Consider the following 22,069-nt stretch of genomic DNA (forward strand, 5'->3'; position numbering starts at 1 on the left):
ACACCTCAGACCTGCTTCCTTGCCTAAGGGAAAGGGGCTCTTGTTGATATCGTTGGTGCAGAGAATTTGCCTTCAGGAGTTTGCAGGTGATTTTTGCAACTTCGGAAGTCACTCTCACTACATTGGAAGTCACTCGCACTACACTGGATGATTGTGCCTCTGATCTCCACTTTACCTGGCATCTATCAGATCAGCATGGGTGCCTCTTATGCTATTTCACCTTGGACCTGAGATTCAGACCAAGATGAGCCCCAGGACCAGCAACACCAGCAACACCAGCAGCAGCAGTAGCAGCAGCCACAGCCTTCTCCTCACTGACCTGCTGCTCCACATGAGAGAGGGGATGAGCACAGGGTTTCTCCTCGCCTGAGGCAGTACCCCAACACAGGGTATACAGGCAAAGGATGAGTTCCCTGGACATGACTGAACAGCAGTGCCTCAGGGGGCTCGGGCTATCGCGTCAAGTCGTGGCAGACATTTGTAACTTGCTGGAAGAAGACTTGCTGCTAAGTGGACCTGGTGGACACGCCTTACCAGTGGCTGTCAAAGTCACCACCGCCCTCAACTTCTTTGCCTCAGGCTCCTTCCAGGGATCTGCAGCAGACATTTCCAGGATCTTGCAGTCGGCCGCCCACAGATGCATCAACCAGATGACCGATGCCATGTTTCACAAGTCAGGCTCTTATGTACACTTTGCCACCGATGAAGCCAGTCAGACTGAGCGGGCTCGGCTTTGCGGCTCTGGCTGGCTTCCCACAGGTGCAAGGTGTCGTCGACTGCACACATGTGGCCATCAAGGCACCCCCAGATCACCCAGGTGTGTTCGTGAACTGCAAGGGCTTCCACTCCCTCAATGTGCAGCTCGTCTGCAACCACAGAAAGATCATCATGCATGTGTGTCCCAGATTCCCAGGGAGCTGTTGTGACTCTTTCATCCTGCGCCAGTCCACCCTCCTTCAGCTCTTCGCATCTCCGACCAGACTTACCGGCTGGCTGCTTGGAGACAAGGGCTAACCACTGAGACGTGGCTCATGACATCCTTGAGGACGCCATGCAATGACGCCGAGGAGCGCTATAATCAAAGCCACATCACAGCCAGATGTCTAATAGAGCAAGCAATCGGGATGCTGAAGATGTGCTTCAGATGCCTGGACAGATCTGGAGGGGCCGTTCAGTACGCACCAGCCAGGGTCTCCAGAATGATCATCGTATGCTGCGCACTGCACAACATAGCACAGCAGCGAGGATTGGAGCTGCAGGAGGAGCAAGGTGCAGAGCGCAGAGCCTCTTTGGAGGAGGATGAGGAGGAGGAGGAGCAGGTGGAACACGAGGAGGAGGAGGAGGAACCCGAGGTGCAGATGGCACCAGCAGCAGCGCACATTGCTGCGCGGGAGACCCGGGATGGAATCATAATGGCACAATTTAGTTAAGTTGCACCAGTGCATCCATGTGGCACCCAGATGCTCAAACAAGTCCCCCCCACCCCGCCCCCTCACAAAACCACAAAGCAGTCCTAAAATGACCAAACCATTCCTGTCACACACACACCCATTGCTCAGGTTAAGTAATGTCTTACCATTCACTCCAAGTGACAAGGTCACTTCCCAGGTTTCAGGCAAAAATGGACAAGGCAGGAAAGTGGTGCAAATACATGAATTTATGTGACTCATTAATACAACTGAAACTTAACCGTCTAACATTTTGAAACACACCCATGTCCATCCCCCTGTGCATCTACAATTGTGGCATTTTTCTTTTCCTGATACCTCTACGCGGTGCACCCCCTGTGGTTTCAGCAGAGGTCGAGGCAGGCTGCTCACCTCCCTGCTCTGACTGCTTTGACACTTTTGGCGGACGTCCTTTGGGTTTTGGAGCCTGTGATGGCCCCGCCAAAGACTGCTCCTCCTGCCATTGTGCAGGGGCAGACTCGACCATCGGGATTCGAGGCAGCAGGTGGGGCTCTGACTGAGGGAGAGGCAACGGGGGAGAAGTGGGAGCACAGAAATCACAGAAATCACAGAAACCACACAGTGCAGATAGAGGCCATTTCGGCCCATCGAGCCTGCACCGACACATATCCCACCTGATCCCCGTAACCCCTACACCAACACCAACACATATCCCACCCTATCCCCGTAACCCCACGTATTTAATCCCCCTAACACTAAGGGTCAATTTATCATAGCCAATCAACCTAACCCACACATCTTTGGACTGTGGGAGGAAACCGGAGCACCCGGAGTAAACCCACGCAAACACGGGGAGAATGTGCAAACTCCACACAGACAGTCACCCGAGGCTGGATTCGAACCCGGGTCCCTGGCGCTGTGAGGCAACAGTGCTAACCACTATGCCACCGCACTTTGAGAAGAGCCCCCACTTCCATATCCGCTCTCACCATCATCCCTCTCATGGCCCACCCGCACTTCCCTGCTAGCAAGGAGCTGCACATCAGTGGGGCGATGAATGGCCAACTCTAGGGTGGTGATTTTGCCAATGGGGGTGCGTTGGAGGTGGGACTGCTGCTTTGCGGGTCGATGTCCCGCCTCCATCGATTTGTAGTCAACCCACGCTATTTTCCCTTGATTGACCTTGTTAAGCCCGTCCAGCGTATGACGTTTCAGCTCTGCCATTTTCCTGCAGTCCTGCCTCCATAACTGCCTCTCCAGGGCTGGCAAGATTGCGCCCTCAGTTTCTATCCCTCCTGGATAAGCCTGCAATCAGAGTCTGCAAGCTGTTGCTCACAGCAAGCATGTTCTCCTCTGATTGGAGCGTTTGCTCCTCCATGCAGGTGTCCACTCTTTCCATGGAAGAACACATTGTCACCATCGCCTGTGACATGGTGCTGCTTATGTTGGGGATGGACTCCTCCATTCTCCCTACAATCGCGCACATCGCAGCTGGAAAAGCGGCCGGAGCCTCCCGCATTGTCGCTGCTCCTCCAAGATCACCCTCTTTGTCGACGGCCCCTGAGGCTCAGCGTCTGCGTCCAGCTGAGCCGAGCTGGGAGCGTCCTGCGGCCTCCGACGAGGACTCTCCACTGCTGTCCCTGTCAACACCATCTGCTCTTGCTCACTTGTGATCTGTGAGACACCAGCTGACAACACTACTCACTCTCTCACAGGACCCACCGAGGTGTGAGTACCTGCGCTGGTGCTGGGTGCGTGTGGGTCATGTGACGGTGCACCCTCAGAGACTGCAGCTTCCTCTGAGGAGTTGCCTTCCTCCTCTGGCTGGACAGTGGGCAGGGCACTTGATGGACCTGTGGGAGAGTAAAGACATGAAATGAAACTGTTCTGATAAGAATGTTTTAAGTTCCCATTATGCACAGGATCTTATTTCACTGGCTGCTGACATCAAGTCACCATGAGTGACTGCTTTATGCCATGTGGCTGTGTGATAATTAATTCTGTCACCGGGAAGCTGGGAGGTCCCCCTCTCTCCATCTCCCACTGCCAGCAGCTCCGCAACTCCACTTATTTCCAGCGCCTCCTCCTCTGCTCCCATCAATGGAGTGGTAATTGGAGCGCCACCTCCGGTTCTCTGCCTCTCCCTGGTGTTCTGTGCTCTCTTCTCCTGCAAGGATCGAAACAAGAGAACTTTGAGTGAGAGTGATGGAATGAGTGTAAGGGATGGATGGGCTACATCTGTAGAGGGTGACTATGATGGAGTGGCGTGACATTGCCAAATGGCCTCCTTCCGTGGCATTAATTTCTATGATTCTATGATTGCATTAGGATGAGGATGAGTGTCAGTGGTGGATAGTCAACTGGGGATGTGAGTAGGTGCATTGACAGAGAGAGATGGGTGCACCTGAAAGGTAGGTTGGTGCGAGGAGTGAGGTGCAGGAGTCGGCTTGGGAAGGTAGAATGATGGGGTTGGGGGTGACAGGCACACCTGGATGTAGTTGAATGTGGCGCTGTACTCACCTTTCTTGACCTCATGAGGTCATTAAATCTCTTCCTGCATTGAATCCAGAACCTGGTGATAACACTCCTGCTGCTCGCTTCATCGGTGAACTCTAGCCGTGCCCTCTTTGTCTCTGTGGCTGGCCTCTTCCTCCCATCACCAGGGAAGAGGACCTCCCTGCGGGCTCTCGGTCCCTGGAGCAGGATTTCCAGGAAGGCATTGTTGGATTTTGGCGCAGCCTTTAGCCGCTGAGCTTGTATTTTTCTTTACAAATGTTTAAACATTTGGGGGGAAAAATTTGGTTGGTTAGCGCCTTCTGTTAGCACCTCGGAGGCGGGGGGGGCTAACCGGGCGCTAGGAACTTAGCGCCCGAGCGCGGCGATTTTAACGGCGCTCGCAAAATTGACCAGTTGTTTTGCGGCGGTGCTAAACACAACTGCCACGATCTCCTGCGGCCGCAGATCATGACGTCAGTCAAGCGTGCAACGCTCCGGTAGCACCCCAGACCGGATATTGAGTCGCGCCCCCTGCCTTAGCGCCTGCCGCTAGGAATGACAGGTAGAGGGGGAATGATTTCAGGTCAGGAAGGGGCTGGGGGAGCGCTATTTAAAGGCGGGCACTTCCTGCCTTTTCTTGTCGGCAAAATTTTTGGTTTTAACGCTGTCCTAAGGAGTTTTGGCCCTCAGCACCACTATTGAGGTTCCTAAGCGCCGAGCTCTTTCCCTGGGCCTATCCATTAGTGCTTCCACATAATTGCTTTTGAGGTTCCCTCCAGACCGAGATTCAAGGCTGCAATGAGCAGGGTGTGGCTGGTCAGCAAGATGGACCCTCCCCTTTAAGAACTGGACGGCGCCAGTCTGTCTGGCTTCCACGGTAACGGATATCGCCTGAGCTTCGGTAGCGTTCTGAGGTAGCGCCTCGCTCCCTGACATTTGCACCTTAAGAGAGGTGTGTAGCGCCTGATTTAGCGCTCAAATCACCTCCAGGGGCGATAGAGGCGAAGTTTGCAGTCAGAGGCGATAATTAGTGCCGGGCGCTAAACTTTGAGCCCTGCCGATATTAGCGCCCCAAAATGGGCGATGCCAAACTTTTCCCCCTTAGAATCAAACTTCCTTCCATGACACCAACCACTGTCTCCCACACCAACCACTGTCTCCCACACCAACCTCTCCAGCCCCTCCATCAAGCTTCAACTGTCATCTATGCAATGTTCCTTTAAATAGGTGAGATGAAGTCAAGTGATCCGTGACATCATCAGACCCGCTCCACTTAATTGGCCAGGAAAGCCGCATGACTAATTCAATTGGAGTACTTTAGTTAAAAACACGCTGCAGTGCGCACTAAAAGAACATCCGGGATAGCGACCCGCTACACAGCCCTCCCGCACCCAACCCCACAGAAAGGTAAAGATTCAGCCCCATAACATGACTGACTTTGATATTAAGTTTGAGAAGGAAAAAGATCACACAAAAACCAAGGTTTTAAACTTAAGTATGGCTGAGTTCAAAGGAATGAGACGTAAGCTGAGCACGTTAAACTGGGCTGAGCTGTTAACAGGTAAACCGGCAGAGAAACAGTGGGAGGTATTCAAGGAAGTATTTACAGAATCACAGAATCACAGAAACCCCACAGTGCAGATAGAGGCCATTCGGCCCATCGAGCCTGCACCGACACATATCCCACCCGATCCCCGTGGTTAGTACAATACAAGACCCATACATAGCCCTGAAGAGCAAAGGTGCCACTGGTACAGTCAAGCAACCACGGGCAACATACGAGGTAAGACGCGGTATAAAACTAAAGGAAGAGTCTTACACAAATGCCAAGAAAAGTGGTAATCCAGTGGAGTGAGAAATGTAGAAAACAACACATGGACACAAAGAAAATAGTAAGAACTGCAAAAAGGAATATGAAAAAACTTGCAATTAATATAAATGATATAAGTTTTTATAAATATATTAAGAGTAAGAGGGTGACTAAGGGAGATGTAGTCCCATTAAAGACAGACACAGGTGATACTCTGATAGATAACAAGGTAATGGCAGATCTATTAAAAGAATACTTTGTATCTGTTTTCACAGTAGAGGAAGAGGATAAAATGCCAGTGATAGAAGGACAACTAAAAATAAATCAAGGGGAGGAACTTACTAGATTCAATATAAGTTAAAAAATGATAATGGAGAAAATAATGGGACTTAGGATAGATAAATCTCCAGGACCTGATGGTTTTGTAGGATAGAGAGCACCTGTAGGATTTAGTAAACATTGTTAAGATTTTGCAACCATTATTAAATAACTATAATATATGAAATTGTATGTTCAAAACTTAAAAAGCCTGTATAAATGGCAAATGGCTGAGAAGCAAAGCAGGATGGGAAATTATGCCAATCTGACTAAACTCTGTTAGAAACTGTTGTGTTAAGTAAACCCAGAGACTGTTGGAGACATGGAATTCGGTAATGTTATGGAAACGAGATAAGAGCTGGAGGAGAGAGGTAGGAGTTAGAGACAGCCTTCACTTAAGAAGCTGCAGAACAGACAAACTGTTTAGAAAACAACTCAAGAATGTTCTGTAAAGTGAAACTCTTCGATAAGGGTAGCTTGTTCTGCACAGAAAGAGGCTGAGTGGGATTCACAAGGTCATAAGATGACTGGCAAGGAGAGGAGGGACATTTACAAGGTGTCAGAGGGCTAGTTACTGCCACATAGGCAAAACGGAGGAAAAAAAGGTCTAAAAGAACAGCTATTGAACACTGAAGGCAGCGCAAAGCCAGAGGAAGTAGAAACTTCAGTCAACAGAACACAGCAAGAGAATAAAGAGATCGCGCCACAGCCACTCGAAAGGAACGCCGGGGTTTGATGAACAGACTGCGACTATCACTTCTTTGTACTGGGGCCTAGAAATTCAGTTGCTTGCGCCAGCCGTTAGCGCCTTAAGAGAAGTGAATTTCGGGCGCTATGCGTGTAGCATCCGGGCGCAGCGCGATCTGCGCCTCGCCCCAAATTATGTAGACATTTAGCGCCGGTGCAAAGTTTAGCGCGTGCTCACCTGCGCGCGCAGAAAATGACGTCATATCCTCGTGCAACGCCCTTTGCGCGCCCCGATCCAGAACTTCAGTCGGACCGCCCCATTGTGCGGCCGGCGGCCCGCACGCTTGTTTAGTGGAACGCAACAGAGCCGACGCGGGCCCCGGGGAGCGTAAATTAAAGGGCACTTACCCTGCACTATAAAGGGCAGGCATTTTGCAGCAAACACTCTTGTGCAACGGATTTCTGGAGAGAGACCAAGGAAGACAGCTTTCTGGTTTGGGCCAACACTAGCTCAGGTATTTTTGGCTTCAGGCCAGAGCGTTGCAAGTGGCCTCTTGGATATTTGACTGTTTGGCAGCATATTATGGGGGCTGCATGGGGTGCCAACGCTGAGTTTCAGCGTCATGTCCGTAGGGCTCGCAGACGCGGTGTGAGAGGGGCAGCCCTGGCTAGACGCAGAGGGGGGCAACAGGCGTCGGCAACATAGGCCTTACCCAGTCAGGGCATACCACCAGCAGCGCTCCTACCTCAACATGAGTGGCGCGCGATGTGTAAAAAGGCTGAGATTCCGAAAGGAGGTGGTTGGAGAGATCTGCCATCTGCTTCGCAGAGATCTGCGTCCAAAGCTCAGGAGCAGGACGTCTCTGTCGGTGGAGGCGAAGGTGATGGTGGCCTTGAACTTCTATGCCACCGGCTCCTTCCAATCCGCTGCTGAGGACATTGCTAACATATCCCAGTTCGCCGTGCATTGCTGCATCCGCCAGGTGACCGATGCCCTTTTCAGAAGGAGACGCCAATTCATCTCCTTCCCCATTGCCCTGGAGAGGCAGCATCAGCGTGCACTGGGATTTGCAAGATTCGCGGCCTTCCCCTTGGTGCAGGGCGCCATTGACTGTACGCATGTGGCTTTGCGGGCACCTGTGGAGCATGCCGAGGATTACCGCAACCGGAAGGGCTACCATTCCCTCAATGTGCAGCTGGTGTGTGACCACAAGCAGCGCATCCTAGCTGTCAATGCCCGCTTTCCAGGCAGCAGCCACGATGCCTTTATCCTGCGGCAGACAACTGTGCGTGACATGTTCGAGGCACAGCCTCCCCCAAGAGGATGGCTTCTCGGGGACAAAGGCTATCCTTTGTGTACCTGGCTCATGACCCCGCTCCGCGCGCCCAGGACCCCTGCTGAAGAGGCATACAACGAGAGTCATCAAGCGAGCAGGAACATAATCGAGCAAACAATTGGCGTCCTCAAGCAGCGGTTCCACTGCCTGGATCGTTCCGGCGGATCTCTGCAGTATTCCCCGGACCGAGTGTCCCAATTCGTCGTTGTTTGCTGCATGCTGCACAACCTGGCTCTCCGCAGGACTCAGGCACTGCCACCTCACGTTGGACCACCACCTCAGGAGGAGGAGCAGGAGGAGCATGAGGAGGAGGAGCAGGAGGAGGAGGAGTACCATCCCAGGAGGGAGCGAGAAGGTCCAAGGGCCGTCCGTCGGCGGCTTATTGAACGTCACTTCTAAGCCCCCTGTCAGGGAATGCCTTGTGGCCATGAAGGAACATGAACGCAGCCGCTCCGCAAGCCCTCAGCCGGCGAAGGCAACAAACACTTACAGCAACAAACATGGACACTCTCTGAATAAAGAGAAATCTTTATTTTAGACCAATGAAACCCCTTCCCACATGAAACCCAGAAACATTCAACGGCCCCAAAAAACAGTACATCAAATGACTCACTCCCACAACCTGGGGAAGAATAACTGAACATTTGGACAAAAATGGCCTTCATCCTCGGCCTTAACCCAAAAAACATCCCCAGAAACAAAACAACCATCCCCAAAAGAAACATAGGCATCGCCATATAAAATAACACTTGGCCACACCGTCTACTTATTGGGCCGCGAGGACGAGACCTTGTCGAGCCTTTTGGGGCCCCTGCCCGGCCTGCTGCTCCTCCGCAGCTCTGCCCAGTGGCTGCTGCGAGGCTGGGGGAAGGCTTCTGAGGGTCAGATGTCCTTCCGGCAGATGCCCTTGGGGGGCGGCCTAGACGGGGTTTGCCCCTCGAGGGGCCGGCTGGTGATTGGCGCAGCTGTGCCTGGCCAACATCATTCGCAGCCGCTTGCCGTTGAGGCGCCACTGGGGGAGTGGCGGTGACGGCTGGAGGAATGTGTGCAATCTGGCGGATGGTAGGTCCTGGCTGGTGATGTGGCACTCTGGCACTCGCCCGGGCCCGCACTGCAGCATGCGCACCAATCTGCCGAAGGGCAGCCCGCTGTGCTGCTGCAGCACGGCGGGTGTCCAGGCGATGCCTGGCTGACGCAGCGCGTGTGGCAGCAGTCAGTACCCCTGTTGCCCTGGTCTGCGACTGCAACAGAGCAGCCACTGTCTGGACGGCATCACTGATCAGCCGGCTACTCGCAGCATGTGAGGCCCCGAACTCGCGCACACTACTAGCCAGGGACTCGATCGCCTCAGGCATCCGTGCCACTACCCCCATCAGCTCGGTGTGCCGGCGATCCGAATCCTGGGCCATTTGATCGAGGTGGCGCGCCGCCTCTGAGTTGAACGTGGCCGGACTGGAGTCCGGACTCTCCCGCTGGGGAGCAGGGGGCAGAGCTGCCCGACCCTTGCCACGTTGCCGGCGGCGACTGGGCCCAGCAACTGCACTCCGCTCCGATCCTTCCCCCCTCTGGGGGGAAGGCCGCGGACCAACCGCAGCCCTCCTGGGTTGCTGGACACCACTGGTCCCAGCAGCTCCACTCCCCTCCGACACTTCCTCCAGGCTCTCCTCCAGGGAAGACGTGTCCACTACTTCGGCATCTGCATCCGCACCTGACTGCTGCCCTGATGGTCCGCCTTCCTGTTCCTCCTCCTCCTCCTCCTCGGAGGGGCTGTCACTGGCAGCTGCAGGGAGCTCCTCGTCACCAGCTGAAAGCAGGAAGGCACAAGAGTAGCTTTAGAGTGAGGAGAGGGCGTCAGCGAGGGAGGCATGACTGGTGGCATTCAGAGCATTGGTCGGACAATGACAAAGGAGGTAGATCGGATGCGCAAGTGCGACGAGAGAGGTCCAAAAGGTGATGTCCATACCATTGTGGCCCAGAAGAGGGTCGGCATCTCCACAGGCGACGGGCCCAATCACCCGGGGTCCCATGAGGCGACTCACGCGCTCCTCCAGGGGAGTGAGCTCCTGGATCTGGGGGCGGCCTCCCCCGGTCTCCTCCTGGTGCCTTCGGTTGTTGGCAAGTTTTGCCTGCAAGAGAAAGGACGGCCTGTAAGTACGGTGTGTAGCCCTGATGTGGTGTGCACTGCCTCCCATGGTGGAATAGCTTGGCCAGTGTGTAGCCCTGATGTGGTGTGCGCTGCCTCCCATGGTGGAATAGCTTGGCCAGTGTGTAGCCCTGATGTGGTGTGCACTGCCTCCCATGGTGGAATAGCTTGGCCAGTGTGTAGCCCTGATGTGGTGTGCACTGCTTCCCATGGTGTAAAGTGCAGAATGTGCAATTGATGTTCATGACTGTCCCATGGCTGCTGGCTGAGGGCTGGCCATTAGGGCTTTCAGGTCCCTTTGCCCATCATGTCAGGTGTACATGCAAGGATGAGGAGGAGACTGGAAAGGGTACTCACCCTGACAATCCTGGTCAGGTCATTAAACTTCTTCCGGCATTGGACATTGTCCCTGGGGGCATCGCCGGTGGCCGACACCCAGCGGGCGACCTCCCTCCAGGCTTCCCTATAGACGCTGGTGGGAGGCTTCCTGCCAGTGTCCGGGAACAAGATGTGCTGTCTCTTCTCCAAGGCCCTCACCATCACCTTCAAGTCATGGGCTGAGAAGCGCAGGGCACGCTCACGGGCCTTCTGTACCGTTGCCATGGCTCCTTCTGATCACCAGCAGTGTTCAGGCCTAGCTGGAAGGCTGCAGTGTGCAGGCCGTTGCAGCAGAGCAAGTCGACCCTTCCCCCTTTAAGAGCTGGCCGGCGCCACGGTGGTTGCTGTCAATCAAGAAATGACCGCCGCTGCGCCCGGCCTCGGCGCTATCCCTCAGCACCGCCGGCTTAGCGCCTAAAGATAGGCGTGCATCGCCAGTTTTAGCGCTCAAGCAACCTCTTAGGGCGAAGCTACTGAATATCGGCGAAGTGCCATCGACTTTGCGCCGGGCGCAAACTTTAGCGCCCGCCCGACTTTACCGCCCCAAAAGTGGCTATACTGAATTTCTAGGCCTGGATGTTTAATACTGAATAAACCTGTTTTACTTCTACACAATATACCTGTACCCGGAGTGGTTTGTGTAGTCACGGACAAATTAATTCAGAGCTTTTAAAAGCTACAGTTTCCACTCCAAGGTATTAAAAGAGATAGAAGAGGAAATTGCAGAAGCATTAGTTATAATCTTTCAAAGCTCTCATGATTCAGGAATTATGCCATTAAACTGGAAATTTGCTAAAGTCACTCTATTATTTAAGAAGGGTGGGAGAGAGAAACCAGGTCTGTAAAGTCAGGAAATTACCCATGACACACGCACAGTATCTCATCAGTTACTTCACTGTGTTAAGATTTCTACAGGAATCTTGTTAGAAAGATTCAGGTCTAGCAGCATGGATAGACGATTGATGGACAGGAGACACAGGATTAGGATTAATGGGTGTTGGAAAGGGTTGGAAGTGGTTTACTCCAGGATTCATTGCTGGGTCCAGTTTTGTTCTCAGTGTATATAAAAAATTGGGACTTGGGCATCGGAAGAATGATACTAAAATGTGCTGATATAAAGTTAGAGGTGTGGGAAACAACAAGAGGGCATAGACAGAGCAGGAGGAGTGGGCTGACAGGTGGCAGATACAATTTAATGCAGAGAAGTGTGAGGTAATACATTGGGGTGCAAAGCCAATGAATGGGAATATACAGTCGCTGGAAAGCTGCTGAAGGATGTGGACGTTTAGCGATCGAGGGGTTCAAATACATCAGACCCTGCAATTGTGAGTGCAGGTAAATGAAGCAATTAAAAATGCCAATAACATTTTGGATTTTAATAAATAAGGGCATAGAGTAAAAAGTAATGATCAATTTATACAAATCATTGGTTAGGGCACAGTCACAGTACTGTGTGAAGTTTTGGGTGCCCATTATAGAAAGGGCATTAAAACCATTGAGAGTTTTCAGCAGGTTCACCAGGATAATGCCACGGATGGGGAGCTATGTGTAATGATCAATAACATGTCATTCTAGAATAGTACACTAGGTGGAGCTATAGAGCTGTAGAGCTGTATACTGCTGTGTGTTTAGTTGAATGTGTTTAAGACTACACTACCCATGATGCACTAGGCTACCCAGAAAGCAGTAGTCAAGATGGCGGCATCTACAGGGTGCTGTACAAGTCCACATGGCATGAAAAAATGTCTAGCTCTAAGCTAGCTGTTCATAATGCAAATGACCAATTATTAATGAACATAACATGGTACCAGGATTGGTGAAGATCTGCTCAAAATTGTGAAACGCAACATGGAGAATTTGAAGCCACCGGCATTTTTGAATCTCACGGGAAATGTCGACTACAATTGGCGGACTTTCAAACAATAATTCGAACTCTACATTGCTGCCATCGGGTTCGGTACGAAGCCAAACGCAAGGAAAATAGCGTTGCTGCTCACGGTTGTAGGCCAACAGGTGATAGAGGTATTTAATACATTTGTATTTAATCCAGAGGAGAACAGAAACAAATTAGACGATGTGCTAAAGAAATTTGATACACATTGTTCTCCCAAAAAGAATGAAACCTATGAGAGGTATGTGTTCTGTTCAAGGACACTGCAGCAAAATGAGACTTTTGATAGCTTTGTGACTGATCTGAAACTGAAAGCATAGACATGTAATTTCTCTGAGCTGAAAGCATCCATGATTCGTGACCAAATTGTGTTTGGTATTCATGATAAAAAGGTCAGGGAACGTCTGTTGAGAGAAACCGAACTGACATTGGAAAATGCTGTGAAAATATGCCAAGCCAGTGAGCTAGCTCGACAGCACGCAAAGACTTTCAGTGAAATCTATAATGATGCGATTGTAGTAAGTGCTGCTGTCGGTGCTGTGTCCTACAAGGGGAAGAAACATGGGCAGAACAGAAATGAAAAGCAAATAGCAGAAGGAACAGTAAAAGATACAGTGTTACAAACAGTAATAGAGAACATTCATCATGGTTGACCAAAAGGTTCCTGTCCAAAATACTTTCACATTAGGTCAGAATTGAGTGTCGCAAGTGGACTATTACTAAAACAGAACAGAATAGTCATTCCACAGGCTCTACGTCAAGGCATGCTCAAAAGGATTCATGAAGGACACTTCGGAATTGAAAAATGCAAAAGGAGAGCAAGAGATGCTGTTTATTGGCCTGGCATAAATAAGGACATTGAGAACATGATAGGCAAATGTGAGACATGTCAGAAACACCAAAACAAACAAGCAAAGGAACCAATGATAGTAGCTGACATACCAACAGCACCATGGCAAAAGGTTGGTATGGACTTTTTTCATTTAAATGGTAAAGACTATCTAATAGTGATTGACTACTATTCTAACTATCCTGAGATGGCGCTGCTCTCAAGCGCATCAGCAAGCAGTGTCATAATGCATGTGAAATCCATCTTCGCCAGACATGGAATTCCCAGGATTGCCATTAACGACAATGGTCCGTGCTTCAACTGTAAGGAGTGGCAACAGTTTGCAGCACAGTATGACTTTCAGCACATCACATCCAGTCCTCTGTATGCTCAGTCGAATGGTAAGGCGGAGAAAGGTGTTCAAGTTCTCAAGCAGCTACTGAAGAAAGCGACAGAAAGTAAGTCTGATCCTTATCTCGCCCTGCTGAGCTACCGAGCCTCACCTTTAGACTCTGGTTCTTCACCTGCTGAACTACTAATGGGTCACAAGTTGCGTACCATGCTACCCTGCTGTGCAAAAGAAAAGCAGAGTAAGGAACTGAGACAGAGACTTCAACTGTTAAAGCTGAAACAGAAATCATACAATGACAAGTCATCCAAAACTCTAAAGCCATTGACAAGGGATGATGTTGTCAGGATTGAGGATCCAGATGCATGGAACAGGAAAGCTACAGTTCTTGAGGAAGTACGACCAAGGTCATACACTGTTAGAACTGAGGAAGGACAGATTCTCAGGAGGAACCGCCGTTCCCTCCTAAAAACACAAGAAACTATCCAACAGCAAATCGATGACAATGCCGCAACTGAATCTTATCATTCACCACCAGAACAATCTCATGAAAACACATCAGACTTACTTGTGCTGAGAAGATCCACACGTGAAGTAAAAAAGCCTGATAGACTTACGGCTGAAAATTCAGTAGCCTTAGCGCCTCATTTGAGGCGCTAGAGGGCCTTGCGCCGGAGTTATGGCCAGTAGTGAAATTCCCTGGGGCCCTAAATCGGCGTTGCTCCAGTAGCGCTGCGCCGGCACCGATGACGTCATCGGTGTGCGCAGCGTCCCGGTTGCCGTGGTAACCCGCCCGAACTCCGAAATTGAGTTGCGGCCGCCTCGCCCGTGGCAGCCGCAACCAGCGTTTTGTCAGAGGTGCCTTACTGCAGTTAGCGCCGGCGCATTAAAGGCCCCGCGGCGGCCGGCCGCTTTCCCGCCGGCCACCTGCCCGCAGCTCCCTCCCCGGACTTCTCTCCCCCCCCCCCCGGAACAGATGCAAGCCCGGCACTTGTCCGAGGTGCCGGGCTCATTTTTAAGCAGATTTGCGCGGGCCGCAGCCGGGTGCAGGCAGCTCCTCCTTAACGGAAGGAGGAGGCCTGCACTTCCCCAGCCTGCCGCACCGCATCAGGTGCCGCAGCGCCGGAATTGCGGCGCGAAACGGCAGTTAGCGCCCTTTTGCAGGTGCTAAGACCCTTCAGTAGTGCCGGCAGCCGTTTGGGCGCGGCGCCACTGAATTTTTGGCGCGCGCAGGGGACTTAGCGCCGGCACCAATTTCCGGCGCTAAAGCCCTGGCTAAGCCAAAACCCAATTTCTAGGCCTTAATCTTTGACTATAAAGTAAAGCTTTGAAAATGTGTTGACTGTTGTGAAAATGTTTATGTTTATATAGCACTAACAAAAGTGTTACTGATATCTTCTTTATCGTGTTTCTTGAAAGTTGATTGATATTGATTTTGTTTAACCTCAAAGAAAGGGGGATGTAACATGTCATTCTAGAATAGTACACTAGGTGGAGCTATAGAGCTGTAGAGCTGTATACTGCTGTGTGTTTAGTTGAATGTGTTTAAGACTACACTACCCATGATGCACTAGGCTACCCAGAAAGCAGTAGTCAAGATGGCGGCCTCTACAGGATGCTGTACAAGTCCACGTGGCATGAATAAATGTCTAGCTCTAAGCTAGCTGTTCATAATGCAAACGACCAATTATTAATGAACATAACACTATGGTTACGAGATTTGAGATACTGGGATGATTTCCGTTGGAGCAGTGAAGGCTAAGAGGAGATTTCTTGGAGGTCTTTTAAAATTATAGACTGAGTAGGGAAAGACTATTTGCTCTAGTTTTTGAATCAGTGACAAGGGAACATCATTAAAATTTTCACTCAGAGAGTGAGGAGAGAGGTTAGGAGAAATTTCATAATGGAGAGGGTTGTTGGAGCACGGCATGTGTTGCCACAAGGAAATGTTGATGCAAAGAACGCTGCGGGGGAGAAATTCGGTGGGCTGCGCCACCAGTTAGCGCCTAAAGAGGGCACTCAGTGGCTTTAGCGCCACTGGCCACGCCTCCTGCGATATTTAGCTGGGGCGCTAATGGCGACGTTAGCCTGTTGCGCTGCGCCACCACCGATGATGTCATCGGTGGGCGCAGTGCCTCGCTACCGCCCCGATCGCGATATTTGGCAGCGACCGCCTCTGTAGCGCCGCTCGCTAATCGCGCCCGGTTCACGGGGCCTACCTGTGGCGGCAGTGGCGCAAATTAAGGTGGAGGTGCGGGGCGGCCGTTTTTTTCAGCGGCCGCCTGCCAGCACCTCCGTCCCCGGCCTCCTGTTCTCCCCCCGCGGCATTGCCGGCTGTTTTCCGAGAGCCCGGCACTTTTCCTCGGTGCCGGGCTCTTTTGCCGGCACTCGCGATCGCTCATCGTGTTGGTGCAGGCCCCTCCCCATTAAGAATGGGAGGAAGGCCTGCAGTACCACAGCGCGCCATGCCGCAGCGTGTGGCGCTGCGGCACGTTGCACTGCGATATTCAGTTTCAGCGCCCTAAGGGGGACACGGAGCGCCTCGAGCCTCGCCCCGTGTCCCTCTTGGGGCGCTCAAGCTGAATTTCAGGCGATCGCTGCTGCTCCGATCGCAGCGCTAAACCTGGGGCCAGGCGAGCTTGGCGCCCCGTTTGTGGCTCAACCCAAATTCTCCCCCTGCATCTTTTAGGAGAAAAATAAAGAAACATTTGAAGCAGAGGAAGTTACAGGCCTATAAGGGAGAACAAGGCAATGGGATTAGTTTTGGATTGCTCTAGAGTAGAGTCAGCATAGACATGATGGGCCAAATGGTCTGTTTCTGCGCTGTTGGGCTAGAAACTTGTTTTAGCCAAGAAATGGGTAGTGTTTAGACTTGGTTTGCTATTGTCACCGGGAGGCTGATTTAACAACAAGTTCGGTGTCCTGTGAGATGACATTAGTTGTGATCTAAGAACTAAGATCACGTAACAGGTTAAGTGAGTGGGCAAAAATTTGGCAGGTGGAGTATAAAGTGGGAAAATGTGATGTTATCCACTTTGGTCGGAAGAATAAAAAAGCAAATTATTATTTAAATGGAGAGAGACTACATAATGCTGCGGCACAGAGGGATCGGGGGTCCTCGTACATGAAACACAAAAAGTTAGCATGCAGGTACAGCAAATTAGGAAGGCAAATGGAATGTTGGCCTTTATTGCAAGGGTGATGGAGTATAAAAGTAGGGAAATCTTGCTACAACTGTACAGGGCGTTGGTGAGACTGCACCTGGAGTACTGTGTACAGTTTTGATCTCTTTATTTAAAGAGGGATATACTTGCATTGGAGGCAGTTCAGAGAAGGTTTATTAGGTTGATTCCTGAGTTGAAGGGGTTGTCTTATGAAGAAAGGTTGAGCAGGTTGGGCCTATACTCATTGGAGTTTAGAAGAATGAGGGGTGATCTTATTGAAACATATAAGATTCTGAGGGGGCTCGACAGGATAGATGCAGAGAGGATGTTTCCCCTCGTGGGAGAATCTAGAACTAGGGGGCATAATTTCAGAATAAGGGGACACCCTTTTAAAACGGAGATGAGGAGGAATTTCTTCTCTCAGAGGGTCGTGAATCTTTGGAATTCTCTTCCCCAGAGAGCTGTGGAGGCTGAGTCATTGAAATATTGAAGGCGGAGATAGACAGATATTTGAGCTACAGGGGAGTTAAGAGTTATGGGGAGTGGGCGGGAAAGTGGAGTCAGCCATGGTGTAAGGGGTGGTGTGTGGGTTGTTTGTCAGCTTCACCTCTGACTCCTTTGAGCAGTTCGAATCGCTCCCACTCCCTTTTGTTCTAGACTTTGGACTTATTTGGGGGTTGTAATGAACTTGCAACAGACACCTGGGTTGGTCAAAAGAACTGAGATCTTTATTTTGAGACAGGAAAATATACAGTACAATAAAACTTATACTCTAAAAGGGTGGGGAACACTCGGAATATGCGAGGGAGAATTACAATAGACAAAATCCCTTACCCTCCCAACCCCACTATCCTAACTAGGTTGAAATCCAGAGGACCAGGAAATGCTCACCAAATGACTTTCTTGATAGATTGTAGAGGTTTGCGATTTTGGGGTTCTCCTTAGTTGTGGCGGTTGGGGCCTGCCGTACCCCGGACGTGGTGGAAGGCTGCACCTGCGTTGGGTTTTAGTTTGGGTTTGTCCGCTGATGCGGTTAGTCGCGCAGTTTGGATGTATTGGGTGAATACCCAATTTTCTTTGGTTAGGCTAAGTTTTAGGGCCTTTTGTGTCAAAATCCTACCCAGGGGTAAGTCAGACTAGTCTGTAGAGTGGAAACAAGTCTTTGTTTTTTGAATTTTCGGTGGTTGGTTTCTTGTTGGTCGCGGTGGCCCAATATTACCTGGTTGGTGGTAATATTGGTAGTTGTTGGTTTCTTTAGGCCTTTGGTTGCCGCGATCTCTGTTCTCCTTCTGTTTCTTCAAGTCTCTGATTCTGATGATGATCCGTTGAGCTGTACTGTGCTCTCGTTGGCTGAGCTGTTGATCTTGCTGTTCTTGCTGTGCTTCGCTGGCTGAACTCTGAAAAAGCAGGCCTCAATTATACTAGTTTGAGGCCTGGCTTATCTGACTGCCAAATCTCAGGTTTCTTTGTTAAATTTGGCAGGCTCGTTATTTTTAATAGGTTTTAAAACTTTAACGAGCTTTGGGATGGCCCATCTACTCTTGATGAGCTTCGGGGATGGTCCATCTAACTTTAATTGGCCTTTAACTGGTTTCAGGATTGCCTCGAAACTAGTTTAAAAATGTAAAAAGTTTGTAAATCTCTTTGATTGATTTTGGACTGCTGTTTGATTGTTGTATCCTGTTGGGCTATGTTCTTTCCTTTGTGTTGCTGTGGGCATGTACTGTTTTATTCATGTACTTTGTGGTTCTGTGATTTTCAGCGGGAGCAGGTTTTATTGTCTTTATGTAAAGGCTGAGGTGGCCCAGGACATTCCCAGACTGTCCAATATCCAAACTCAGGGGCCCACCCCACCTTCCCTGTGTCACAGCTTTTCGCAAGTCTGAACATGCCTTTTAAACCAGCCAAATCTTCCTGGGGTTTTGATTTTTAAATCCCTTTGGCCCAATATTTCCTCCAAACAGTCCAATATCTCTCCTTTCTTCCTTTGGGGGAAAATGTGTAATTTTGCGATCCTTACACAGGTCTTATTGAATGGCAGAGCAGGCTCGAGGGGCCAAATGGCCTACTCCTGCTTCTATTTCTTATGTTCTTATGTAACAGGGTGGGCTGGGAGAAGGCTGTCATCATCCACCCCAGTGTTCAGACTAAAAAAAATGATTAAGTAGCGCCACCTGAAAATCTTCTGGGCTGCACGCAAAATTTAAATGATTGCAATCATGATTCTCGTCTAAAAGCCAAGCGCATTGGCGTTACAATGAAAAGATGGACCAATATCAGGGGCAGTCTAAATGCAACTAATGATTGCCACAGGCTTTTTTCACTGCTTAAAGGGGAGGTTCATTGATGCTGCAGCACCTCATTCTCAGCATTGTTGTATGTGCAGATGCCTCAACATCCATAAGAAGAAGGACAAGGAGAAGGAGCACTTATTTACAAATCCTGATGGCAGATTGTTGCCCCAGGGAAGGAGCCTAGAGGTTTTTCGATGAAGCTTTGGAGGCATTGGTTTTAGTGGTGGAGAGAAGGCAGGCAGTCCTCTACCTGGCAACCGGCAGGAGGCCCTCGCCACAAGTCTGCCAGACTATGTGGAGGGAGGTGATACTCCATGTCATGTGCAGCACTGTGGTCCGCAGGACCCACGCCCAGTGCAGGAAGAAGTTTAATGACCTCACACGGGTGGTCAGGGTGAATGAAGGCTTCAACAAATGCTACATGCCACCATCTGTACTACAAGCTTCACACACTGCTCAATGCACCGCACCCCCAGCACTCACCTACCGACAATCTCAGCCTAGCAACATTCACACCCACATCTCACACCTTGCACACAATGACAGCTATTCAACCATGGCAGGCACAAGGGTCATTAGTTATTAGAATTCATGTGATATGTGTGCTATGTTTACAGGTAAATTTATGGCACGAGACAGTGATTGTATGATGGGGATGTGGTGAGCTACAGGGTTCTGGGGTTTCATTCATGCGAATCAGAGTCTGATGAGCCAGTCATGGACAGCCCGTCCAGAAGGCCGACTGTCTTGCTGTCTCCACTTTCTCCGCTGTAGATCCTGGAGGGCGAGGTCCACTGCCAGTACAGTCCCCATGACTTTTCGCAAGTGTTGTAGGTTGAAGCTTTTCAAAAATAATTATGGCATTTTGTACTTGCCACAACACTCCCTGATACCAAAGAACCTTGAAACGAATAAAGAAAACTCTTCCAGTAGCAGGAGGTAGCACCCAGCCACTCAAACGTCAAAAACCTGTCAGTTTTGAATGATTGGTGATGATCCCTTTAAATAGCGTCGATGGAGCCGGCTTCCTGCTGCCCGCCACCTGAAGCTGTCGTTGTTTTCTCCAGCCGGTAAGTTCATTGGCTATAATGAAGTTAGGAGAGCGGGCTTCAAGTGAGTGTTGCACACTCACTGACGTCACGATCTCCATGATGGCGAGGTCCCCGGCGATCGTATTCAGTGGCAGCGCTACCGGGAACACCGGTATATGGCGTGCGGTACTGGAACGGCATCAGTGGGCATTAAACATAAGAACATAAGAACATAAGAAATAGGAGCAGGAGTAGGCCAATCGGCCCCTCGAGCCTGCTCCGCCATTCAATAAGATCATGGCTGATCTGATCCTAACCGCCAATCTACTATCACAGAACCATCTCCTGAATCTAACAGAATTAGACACACGAAATAGGAGCAGGATCAGGCTACACGGCCCCTGGGACCGCTCCGCTACCCACAGAGCCATGACCGATCCGAACCTAGACTCATGTCCAAATTCCTGCCCGCTCCCCATAACCCTTAATTCCCTTTACTTCTAGGAAACTGTCTATTTCTGTTTTAAATTTATGTAATGATGTAGCTTCCACAGCTTTTTGGGGCAGCATATTCCATGGACCTACCACCCTCTGAGTGAAGTAGTTCCTCCTCATCTCAGTTTTGAAAGCTCCCAACGCCGTTTTAGCGCCATCTCGTGGCATTAACATGTGGTGCAAACCACATGAATGTCTCCCCCTGTGGCTCTGTAAGGAGTTGCAGCTCTGTAATGCCAGGTTTTGTTTGCGCACAAGAGCCATGACTGCCTGTAGGGGCCAACATGTGAGAACAAGCATTCAGTCGAAAATGACAACGCAACAGTCATTGACTTATCACAAACCCAGACCACTTGTTTCAGGTAGTTTGTTCCGCTGAGATTCAAAGAGCTTTTTCTCTGTTTAAAAAAAATGAACAGCAGATCCAACTGAATGAGAATGTTGTTATTTCCAAATTGTTTTTCTCATGAAGAAAGCACCAATTGATCGATCCAACTGTGTTCAGCAAGAACATTCAAGATATCAACAAGCAGTTAAAAAGCCATTAAAGAGCCAGTTTTACTACTTTGCTCAGTTGGTGGCATTCTTGGGTCCTCATCATGATATCGCACATCTCTGCCTTTGCCTCAGCTCACCTGCTGATGAAACTAGAGGGATAGAATTGAAAAGCAGAGAAGTTCTGTTAAACTTGTATAGAACCTTGGTTATACCACACTTGGGCCTAGAAATTCGGTAGGCTTAGCGCCGCATTTGAGGCGCTAGAGGGCCTAGCGCCGGAGTTATGGCCAGTTGAGAAATTCCCTGGGGCCCTAAATCGGCGTTGCACCGGTAGCGCTGCGCCGGCACCGATGACGTCATCGGTGTGCGCAGCGTCCCGGTTGCCGTGGCAACCCGGCCCCAAGCCGAAATTCAGTTGCGCCCGCCTCGCCCGTGGCAGGCGCAACTAAGACTCTGGCAACAGAGTCTTCCCCCAGTGTGCGCTGGCGCATAAAGGTGGAGCGGCGGCCGGCCGCGTTCCCGGCGGCCGCCTGCCCGCACCTCCCTTCCCGGACTCCTGCATTCCCCCCCCGCGGCCCTGATCAGTGTCTCATGCGAGCCCGGCACTTCCCCGAGGTGCCGGGCTCAGATGTCGGGTCAATCCGCCGGACAGTTGTCGGCTGCAGGCAGCTCCTCCTTAACAGGAGGAGGAGGCCGGCAGTTCCCCCGCCTGCCGCACCGCATCGGGTGCCGCAGCGGGGGATTAGCGCCGGGAAACCCAAGTTCACGCCCGTTTTGAGGCGCTAAAGGAGGGTTTTAGCGCCTGCCGCCGTCTGGGCCCGGCGCACCCGAATTTTCGTCGCGCGCTGCCGCATTACCGCTGGCGCAAACTTTCTGGCGCTACAGCCCTGGCAAGACCAGAACCCAATTTCTAGGCCTTGGAGTACTATGAACAGTTCTG

Source organism: Somniosus microcephalus, chromosome 24 (genome assembly GCF_052327205.1).
Source record: "Somniosus microcephalus isolate GS21.2 chromosome 24, FLI_Smic_1.0, whole genome shotgun sequence".
In the NCBI taxonomy this organism is placed as follows: Eukaryota; Metazoa; Chordata; class Chondrichthyes; order Squaliformes; family Somniosidae; genus Somniosus; species Somniosus microcephalus.